At 39.8% G+C, this 10893-nt stretch overlaps 1 protein-coding gene across 1 annotated transcript in view; it reads left to right on the top strand.

Moving 5' to 3' along the window:
- Positions 1-9731: 9731 nt before the first annotated feature.
- RAB27B (RAB27B, member RAS oncogene family) overlaps positions 9732-10893 on the top strand; it is a 161876-nt gene continuing 160714 nt past the window's right edge. The window contains exons 1-2 of the mRNA XM_046671548.1: positions 9732-9760; positions 9893-9966. The gene's annotated coding sequence lies outside the window, so the exon portion shown is untranslated. The remainder of the gene's footprint in view (positions 9761-9892; positions 9967-10893) is intronic.

Below are 10893 nucleotides of genomic sequence, written 5' to 3'. Positions count from 1 at the left end.
TTGGCTCCTTCTAACACTTTCAGGCAACATGCCACAAGGCATGGGATTTGACTTTCCCGGAAGATGCCAAAGGGGCTAGGTAACACAACCTGGAAGTGTGGGGGAGTTAACGCCCCATGGGGTAAACTTTGACGAGCTAGAGAAAGAGGAACAAGAAGGATCCAGCAGGTAAATTCTCTCTTTGTTCTCACTCTGACAGACAATTCTGAGGCATGATACAATGGCTGGAGCTGTCAGGCTAGACTGAGCACATGTGTCTGCAGAGCAAGCAGCTTGGTCTCTTTGAGCTTGGGAATCAGTGGGCAGCATGATAAACAGCACCATACAGTAGCTTTCTGTCCTTCCCTACCTTCCTTCCTCTTTCCCTCCCTCTCACCACCCTGGGTTTTCTCTCCCAAGAAAGCTTGGTATTGAAGCCTTACACCAGGCTCTATTATCTAGGAAACCCAGGCAAATACAGTGACCTTGAACTATTAAATTCCATGGTCTGCAATTTTAATAAGTGTAAGACGAGAGGATTGAACTAAATTATTTCTATGTTCCTTTTAAGCTCTACTGTGCCATTATTACAACTTAATCACTCAAATTTTTGAGCAAGGAAGGATGGTAGAAAGCTGATCCTGGTAGCACAGTCAGGATATTTGAAAGTATAGGGGGAAAAAAGCTAAAGCAATCTAGGGAGAACAGAACTTTGTAAAAAGGGCTGTCTTGGTCTGACAGCCACTGAAGAGGAGATGATTTAATCACGGTTTTCTGAAAAGTTGCTGAAATTGCACTACTGTAAATACAAATATAAAAAGAAAGATTAAGTCAAAACTCATGCAAAACATGTGACTATTGCTGACAGAGTCATTGAAATAAGGAGAGCTTCATAAATCCATTAATTTTTGCCCTGGTGAGGACATTGTGTCTGCTTCATCGTGGAAGACCAGAACTCCGAGCCACTTCCAAACGGAAAATGGCATATTTTTCATATTGAAGAACTCCTTTACAGCTCAGTGGCTTCTAAGATTTGATTTCCAAGATGCTGATCTAGTCCCTGCTCACATGCTCTGTTTAAGCCCCTGAGCAATGTGAGTTCAGTTTTGGACAAGAAGGGAGAGGTCCGGGGGGGAGTCTTCTAACATGAAAACTTCTGACGGCAGACACACTACTCAGTGTAGGCTTTTCAGTGGCCGTTTCAGTAGATCTATGTGGGGTGTTGCTTCCACTCTCTACACATGGTGACATAGAATCCAGACACTCAGAGGTGGGAAGGGTCTTAGATATCACCGAGTTGAGTCCCTTCACTTTGCTAGCAAAGAAACCAAAGCTCAGAGAAGTGAAATAACCTACCCAAGGTTATACAACTGGACAGTGAAGGATCTCAGACAAAAATGATCTTGGAACAGGAATCTTTTTTTCTCTGCATCCTACACAAGAATCTAGATAAAGCTATAGTTTAGCCAAAAATGCACAAACATGCTAAAATACCACTTTGGGGAGTTTTTTGCTTCCTATAATAACAAATGCGTTTTTGTCATCTGATGTACTTACATTCTATAGATAATGTTAATCGTGACTAGTACACTTTTCTTGTCCCTCTGTCCTCTGGAATTTTGTGAGTCAGCAAATCTCTGATACCACAGAGAGATGACGAAACAAAGCCCACCGTCTAGTTTGTGTCTCATGTAAGGATCCAGCGTAGAGTGAGGAGTCCTTACTGCTTCTCCGTCTGTGAAGTGTCCTCACGCTGAAGTACTGCTTCTGCTTCTGCTTCTCCAGGTGGTAAGTGCTACGCCACACACCACCGACTCGGGGAAATGGATCGGCAGCTACTACCCTTGTGAAATCTAATTAGAAAGGAGATTCATGCCTGGTTGGCTTGATTAATAGTGTTGTATCTTGATGTATTATGAGATATGTTATTGTGCCTTAAGTACCACTTTTTAGGCAAGTAAATAGCAGTTGCATTGATGTGATACGTTATGTGATACTATTGGAAGGCCTGAATCCATAATTCTCTGTGTTTTATTCCAATGCTGGATGAATCACAAAGTATTGAACTACTTCAAGTCTGTCTTCTATTGGGTTAATGATGAGTTCATTCATTCAGTTATTCATTCAACAATAATATCTCTATGTTGTGGAAACCACAACACAATGAGGATTTAAAGAAAAATAAGGCACAAAGCATGCAGTAATTTAGTGTAAAACGAATAGGAAACTAAAATACTTTCAGAAGTCATTGTGTAGAAAGTAAGTCTTTATGACAGGTACAGATAAAAAATATAACTACTGTGGAAAGTTCATATGAGGGAGATACATTTTATGGCTGATGAGATGAAGCAAAACTTTTGGAAAAGAAACTATATTAAACTAGGCCTTGAAGAATGAGTACAATTTGAAGGATTGAGCAGAAGGCATTATGGTAAATGGTAAAAAGACGTATTATACATATAGAATGCACCAAAAATATATGAGTTTAAAACACCATGATTGGAGAATAGGGAATTGTCCAATTTTTTAAAGCTCACAGTTTAGCAAACAAACTAATTAAGGTAATTAAGCTTGGAAAGGTAAGTTGGGCCCAATTTGAAGAGTATTAAATACCAATGAAAGGAGTTTTAATTTTATTCTGTGAGCAATGTAAATTCCTTGTAGATTTATGAGCAGGAAATTAATATAATTAAAACTTAAAAAGGAAACTATTTGGGAGAAGTATGTAAAAAACAATTGAGGAAGATGTAACCCTGAGGAGTAGACCAGTAAGGTGGCTACTTCTGCATCCTAGGATGGGGTGAAACATGCCAAAATGAAGGTAGGGGCTGCTGGCAGGATATTCTGAAGCTGGGTGTGAGACAAGAGGTCAAATGGAAGTGCTGAGAGAGAAGAGAGCTCAGGGAAGAACCCAGGCCTATTCTTGGGGAATTTCCACCAGAAAGATACTGGAGGAAAAAGAACAGCTGAGAGAAAGAAGGGGCAGACAGCGTGAGCAGAAAAAAAGCAGAAAACTGGAGGGCCTCAGATCCAAGGAAAAAGAGTCAATTATGTCAAAAGACTGAGAGAGTTCAAGGAAGATAGGCCAAAAAAAGTCATTAATATTGTGACTAAGAGATCATTAATAACCACCAAGGGTAAATGGTCCAAACTAGGTGGTGAGAATGTGCATGCAGTGGGGGGCAGATATTCTTTCCAAAAGATTTGTTGTGAAGAGTGGTAGTGATGTCAACTGGTACAAGCTTCTGAAGGAAATTTGGCCACGCGCTTCGAAAGCCTTACAGAGGACATAACTTTGATCCAACAATTTCATTTTTAGGATGGCTGCAAAGATTTTTGAGCCAAGATGATCAGAATAGAAAAAACTTAGAGGTAGTCAAAATGTCCAATAATCAGAAATTAGTTAATTTATGGTGCATTCATAAAATGGATTATCATATAGCCGTGAAAAGTATGGCAAGGGTTGGCGCTTTTTCTGCACAGGGCCATATAGTTTTTGTAGAGATAGTCTCTGTCACAACTACTCAACTCTGCTGTTATAGCTGTAGACAATCTGTAAACCAATGAGTATGGCTGGGCTCCGTCAAAACTTTATTTACAAAAACAAGTGGCAAGCTGGATTTGGCCTACATGTCATGGTTTGCCAACCCCCATACTTGAAGAATATGTAATGAGTTAGACAATATGACAATATTAACAATAATAGGTAACAGTATGAGAGAAGACAGGTTTTAAAATATCTACAATTTATTTCCAATTTTGTGAAAGATCATGTGGCATTTGTGTACATATACGTACACCATCTTTAAACAGGATTTATCTTTGAGGATTGGCATCAGTGAGAAGTTATCATCTACCTAGCGCTTATCTGTATTTTCACATTTTCTGCAACAATGCTGTACTACGTCTTTTTGTAACCAAGAAAAATTGCTATTTTCATGTGAAATTCTGTAGTGAGAGAAGTGAGATGAGATCACAAATTGAAATAGTACAGTAAGTCACAGTTCCAAACTGAAAACCTAACAGGTCTTCAGGAGGAATTGGAAAATTCCACTGAGACATGAATTCTGAATTAATGGTGAATAACCAAAAAGGTCTCTCAGGGAATTGCGCCTGTTTGGACATCTGCAGTCATAGCGTGACTAATCAGCCCTGGCTAAGAGAAGCAAGGTCAAGTTTGCAAAGACCGTCTTCCTAACAAGGTGAGAAGATGTTAGCTACTATCAGACTGGTATTGGTTCCACGTAGACGCCCATGAACTCTATTGCTCCTCCCCCACGACCAACCTCATCTGCCTCCACAGCTTTCCTTCTATTTCTCATTTGTTCCATGCTACGGTTCCAGCTTGCTCCTCTAATATCTTTGCACATGCTGTTTCCTCCGTGTGGAAGAGGATTTTTCTCTCTTTTATTTCTCTTTTAAGAAGTTACATATTATTTGCTACATACAAAGGATTAATATAAGATAGGATAAAGGGCATAATAATATAATGGATGCCCCATAAACCTAAGGATTAGGCCGTTACCAATAGATTGTATGTCATGCTTCACCACCTCGCTACAGAGTAACCGTGTTACAGGCTCTTAACATCAGCCCCGATATCAGTTCCCCCACATTGAACCCAGCGTACACGGGGTTAAAACTAAAACCCACCACCCCCTTTCCTGCTTCTCTAGCTCCAGTCATATGTAAATACCTGTTTCTTTAAACTTGGACTCCTTGAGCTTTACAACTAAATGGGAGTTACACATTGTTAAAAGCCCAGGTGGCCTGGAGTTGGAGGCACACTAAAGTTTCATGTGTCCTTGAAGTTTGCCAGGAAAGCCACTGTCTCAAGAATATCAAGGAGTGGAGGCTTCCCAGACCTCAACTCCTCGACTCCAGGTGCTCGAACCCATCTCAAACAGGAAGACGAGACAACGGCAAAGGACACCCACCTGCCATCCTCCTATCTCACCATCCCCCCTGCCTGGCAGCAAGCAGCCTCTCAAGGCCAAACGCAGGCTGGTGGGAAAATGCCAAACTGCAACAAGCTGCATGCGCCCCCTCTCCTACCCAAAACCCAAAATAAAAATCCCTACCCATTCCTCATAGGGGAGCTAGCAATTTTTGAGGCATGAGCTCTTGCTTTGCTCCCTGTGCCTGGCATAGTAAAAACCTTTCCTCTCCACTCAAGACTCTGTTCTCATTATTTGGATTGGCATCGGGTTCAGAGACCGAACTTTCGGTTACAACCACTAACCTAATTATGAATTTCTGGCTTTTTAAAATATATAGTTTTGTCACATTTGCATGTATGTTTAAACAACATATCATTTGATTCTGCAATTTTTTCTACTCTATAAAAATTGTACCATATCTAGTCTTCCAGGATTTACTTTTTTAGCTAACGTTATGTTTCCAAAATTTGGTTGTGTCTAATATGAGTGTACATTTTTGCTGCTGTATATTGCTCTCTGTGTAAATAGAGCACAGCTGGTTTATCTATAATCTCTTTTTTGTGGCTATTTAAATGTTTCAGGTTTTTATTACTCAAACATTGCTGCCATGAGCATTCTTGTATATGTCTCTTGGATATCACCCCATGAACAGGATTCCAGGAGTGGACAATATTTGTTTGTTTTAATTTCTTTCATAATGCTAGAATTAATCAGACTTTGTTTGCTTGTTTGTTTCCGTTTTGGTAAATTACATTTTTCTAGGAATTTCTTGGTTTCCAAGCTTTCAAATCTATTGGTATAAATTTGTCTACAGTGCTCTCTTGTTATGTCTAACCTCTGCTTTATTTGCCATTCTGTGTTTCTTGTTTTTGTGATTTTATTGATGCATAATTGACATATGATTAACTGCACATATTTAGAGGGTCTAATACGGTGAGGGGACAGCCATGGAAATGTACTTCTCAGATCTTCTACTGCTAGGAGAGTAGTTGACTTAGAGCACTGAATCTGGAATCCTTCGACTCATTTGGGCCCAGGCCACGCCCCCTACAGGCTGCTCCTCCCAGTGACCAAGTGCAGCAGGGAACTAAGGTAGGCTCATTCCTGCATGCTGCTGATGGACCCAGAGAACTCTGTGTCAGCCTTGCCATAATTTCTTAGTCTAGTCCGAGACCTTGCTGTTTTCCATCCTGCTTTCCTTACTTTCCTGTCTCCTACACCTGGTCACTTCTGCACTACCATCTGATAGCTCTCACAGCCTCATCTGTCTTTCTCCCCCATTTCCCTCCAGGTTTTCTCCCCAGTGGATCTCTTGCAATCTGATCCTGTCATGGCATCTGCTTCTTGAGGACTCAGCAGAGCACAGTGAGTTTTGACAATGTAAACACTATGAAACCAACCCCACAATCAAGATAATGCACATACCCATCAGCCGTCATTCCCAACAGTCTTCTCTTGCCCCTTTATAGTCTATCTTTTCTTCTCTCCTGTCTCCATGCAACCACTGATCTGATTTCTGTAACTATAGATTAATTTGCATCTTCTAGCAGTTTGTATAACTGAAATCACACAGTATGTACCCTTTCTTGTCTGGCTTTTTACAAAATTGAGCATAATGATTTGAGATTCATCTGTGTTGTTGCCTGTATCAATAGTTAATTCCTTATGATTGCTGATTAGTATCCTGCTGGATGGGTATACTGCAGTGTGTTTATCCCTTCTCTTGATGGACATTCGGATTGTTTTCTATTTTCAATTATTTCAACTAAAGCTGCTATGAAAATTCATATGAACCTTTTTTATAGTTGTCATCTTTCTTGGACAACTACCCAGGAGTGGAATGGCTGGGTTATATGAAAAATGTATGTCTTAACTTTTTCAGAAACTGAAAACTGTTTTCTAAAGTGTTTCTAAGTGATTTTTATGCCTTCTCACTTTTCTCTTTAGTCTAGCCAAATAGTTATCTATTTCATTAACTTTTAAAAAAAAATGCTTTTGACTTTGTTGATTCTTCATGTATATTTCTTTCTAGTATAGATTTTTTATTTTGTTGATTTCTTCTCTAATATTTATTATTCGCTTCTTTAATTTTCTGCCTTTTTATTTGCTAATATAAGAACTTAGGCTATAAATTTGTCTTAAGTATGATTTCATAGCCTCCTATGTGTAGTATTTTCATGATTGTACATTTCTAATTATTTTTAAATTTCGGTATTCGTTTCGTCTTTGACCCATAAATTATTTAGAGGTGTGGTCTTATTTGTCAACTGTATAGGAATGTTTTATTTATCATTTTGTTACTGACATGCAATTGCACTCTGGTCAAAGAGCATGGTCTGTGTCACACTGCTTCCTCAGAAGTTTTTGCAACTTGTTTTATCACCTAGTGACTGATCAATTTTGATAAATATTCTATATTTGTATGAGAGGAAGGTACAGTCTCTCTTTTTCTCCATATCCACTAGATCAAGATTTTTTTAAATGTTTTTTGAGTCTTTTTGATATATGTCTACGTATCTGTATCTATACATATCTCTCTAACTATCTACCTATCTACATATATATCTATCTATATATATATAGTGACATGTCTCTCAGCAGTCCTGTTCATCCTCCCTCCACCTGGCATCCTCACGCAGGTGACATGTCAGTATTTCTGAGGCCCAGCCACAGACATAGCGCATCATTCTCCAGGACACTCTCGATTATTCATAAAAATCAGTGGCTCCAAAGGGAGGCTGACAGAGGGGCATTGCCTCCCTCTTGTGCCAGCCATAGCCACTCATCTGCTATGGTCCAGTCTGCACCTAGTGTACTTATAAGCATCTCTGGACAGTGCATTAGCACCTTTTGCTGCTAGTCAACTTTTTCTTTTGAAAACAGAATCTCATTTGAGAAAACATGTGAATAAAGAAGAAGTAGAAAGAAACGCAATGGATGAGCAATTTGTGTGCTCAACAAAGCAATCTTTCTTTCATTGAGGCAAATATTACTCTAGCTTAACTCTTAAAACTTGACTGTCTAATGACCAGCATGGCTTCCTCTTCATGCAGTTCTTCCCCAAACACAGTCACAGCTGCTTGACCTGCATGTGACTTGATATCAATCCAGCTGATTGACTTCTGGATCTTTAGATCTTAAAAAGCATCAATGCCCCTCATTCTTGGCCTTAATCTGACCCTGTGCCTCTTGGGTGTGTACTCTTCGAATGAGAAAATCCCACCTTGAGTGCTCCATGGGGAGAGTCTTACCTTGATCTTTGACATTCCCTCTCCCCTCTTGGCCTCTGAACCTCTGAGCCTCAGCCCTACCAGCATACCTTGTTACAGGTCAATATACTTTACTACTGGCTGCCGTACCTCACCTCCATTGTCTGACTTTGGGACCACTAAGTATGTGCAGCCCCTCCCCCCTCCTTTGCAGCACCCACCTACCTGCCCTCCTTCTCTTCACCTGTGTTAGTATCTGTATTTACTCTGCTAACAAATCTTACCGGAGTTAACTTTCCACGTTGTGGTCCCTTCTGAACCAATCTGCCTCCTGTCAGCCAAACTCTAACTCGAGTGTGGGCTGGCGGGGGAAGAAATCAGTGAATCAGTGCTGAATTCTCAAACCCAGCACCCGGCTCAATGCCATACCCAAAACGTCAAAACACAGAAGCCCCTAGTGATGACAGTGCATCTTGTCTCACAGTGTTTACTCTTTAATGGAAAATATTAGTACACATAATTGTTTGATAACACATATATATTAATATCTTTTCTCCACATTTAAATTATAAGCTTCTTAAAGGCAAGTGTATCCTTGATACAGTCCCTTAAATAAAACAGCTCCTCAGAGTGATCAGCTAAATGAGTTTAATCGGTTAAGATATTATCTTCTGTACTTGTTTTCTTTAATGTAATTTCTCAGTTTAGTGTCCAATTCATTTTTTTCTACAAATGTTTACCGAGGTGAGGGCCTACTACATGCTGAGTAATCTTCCAGGTTATCAAAGTAAATTTGCTCCACTAAAGTAAACAGAACAGCTGCCCTCAGAGAGATTATGTTGCGTGGGGGAGTGAGACGATAACTAAAAAAATAGGAATGTTGTGTGGGAAGAGGTGCCACAAAGAAAAAAAGTGGGACAAATGAACAGAGGAAGATGAAGGCTGGCTTATATGGAGTTTTGTACATTTTGCCTTTCTCAAGAGAATAAGCTTCTGGAGGTCTCTATTTTGTTTGGTTTTACATTTATTTTATTTGAGATTTTTGAATAGAATATGCTAAACGTGGCGTTTTGGAGGTTTTAACAAACACTTCGCAAATGGTAAGAAACAATATATCAAACTTTTTTAAATATCCTACTTTATTCTTTTTTCTCTTTACATTTTAAATGTGGGGGAAAAAAAACAAAGAAATGGATTGCAGTCAACATAGTATATGTGCAAATTGGCTTTCTTTCTAAAAGCCCTCTGGCTTTAACATTTTCAAGAGCGCCATTTATTTAACGGACAATGTCATCTGTAGTCCTTTTGGTTTTAGCTGCAGTGTCTGGATCACATTAGCAGACCCTGTTTACGAATCACTTTCCCCAAACCCAAACCCCACTGCCCAGCCTGACAAGCTGATGTCCTTGAAAACCCTTGGTGACTTCCCCTAGAAGAAGCACAAGAAATAGGGAGGCTCTTTGGAGTTACCTTGTGTGCTAACCTGGAGCAGGCACTAGGACCGCCCAGACGCCGATAGGCAGCCACGCTTCACAGCCTGTCGGAGGGACTGAGCCGCCTTTGCTGTTACACAAGAGAGCCGGCAGCAGCCGTGGCAGCTCAGCATCCTTCCCCCTTCTGGTGGATTGGAAGGTATTTACTTGCTCTTTATCATTCAGATTTTGTACACCGTCAATGTGCCTTTAGTATTCACTTAATCTGACGCTCTGGAATGCTGTCCAGCACTTGTTGGGTTACTACATTGTTTTATTTTAATTTCCACAGCTGATGGAAGCAACAGTGCCATAAAGAAATGGGCTAAATATTTCCAGAGGCTGAAATCTGGAGGCATTGGAGGTGTAAGTACATCGGTCACAGATCTCTAACGTGCTGGCTGTGTGAGTTGTGTCTCTTGACATTCTTCTTCCTCACTGAAAGAGCCAATGTAAAATGCCATCTGCATATTTCATTCATGAAGGAAAAGCACCAAGACGGTGACAGAAACCACTAACGATGGGCCTGAAACTCCACTTTGGAGTGGCTGTGGTTCCCTCTTCTAGCCTGTGGGTTTGCCAGAGGAGAAGCTGGATTTGCAACAGAGTTTTGATGGGAAAGAGATTTTTGCTCAGGGCTGCAGACTGCTCGCTTGCTTGCTCTCTGCTTTCTGTTTTCAAAGCTCAAATATTGTCCTTTCTAATCATTGCTGTGGTGCAGTGTAGGAGTCTTTTTATGCTTTCTTTATTTCTGCATTCAAATACTCTTATCATAAATGTGGGCTGCCAGGAAGCTATTAAACCGTTCTGTACCTCTCAGTGTAAAGCCATTGAAGAGAAATCTAGTTGCTTTTCTCTGACCATATTGTACTCAATACTACAATTAGTAGACTGCACACAGAAACAGTTAAAAAAATTAATAACCTAAGCTTCCTTTTCCTGTTCGACAGTGGATCTGGTTATGTGTGATAAGGGAGTAGTTTTCTATTAGAAAACCCAAATGAGTACGACTCTACAGAGAAAATTGGAAATTCTCTTTAAGTATTTTATAAATCAATTAAAGATGCTTTTTCAGGGCCTTGATGCCAATTTCATGCATTAAGAGCTCTTTGAAAACTTTAAAGCCTTGTCAAATTGTTAGGTTAGATTATTACCTTAGAAATTAAATTTAGATATGTTATACCAAAATGTAATGGGTATAAGTATTTATAAATGAATAAAATGTTGAGTCATATTAATGGTCAATTCATGGGAAATTTTAAAATGAACAGTGCCATTAAAATTTATTTCTGG

Source organism: Equus quagga, chromosome 9, assembly GCF_021613505.1.
Source record: "Equus quagga isolate Etosha38 chromosome 9, UCLA_HA_Equagga_1.0, whole genome shotgun sequence".
NCBI lineage: Eukaryota > Metazoa > Chordata > Mammalia > Perissodactyla > Equidae > Equus > Equus quagga.
This window is presented reverse-complemented; position numbering and strand designations above follow the sequence as displayed.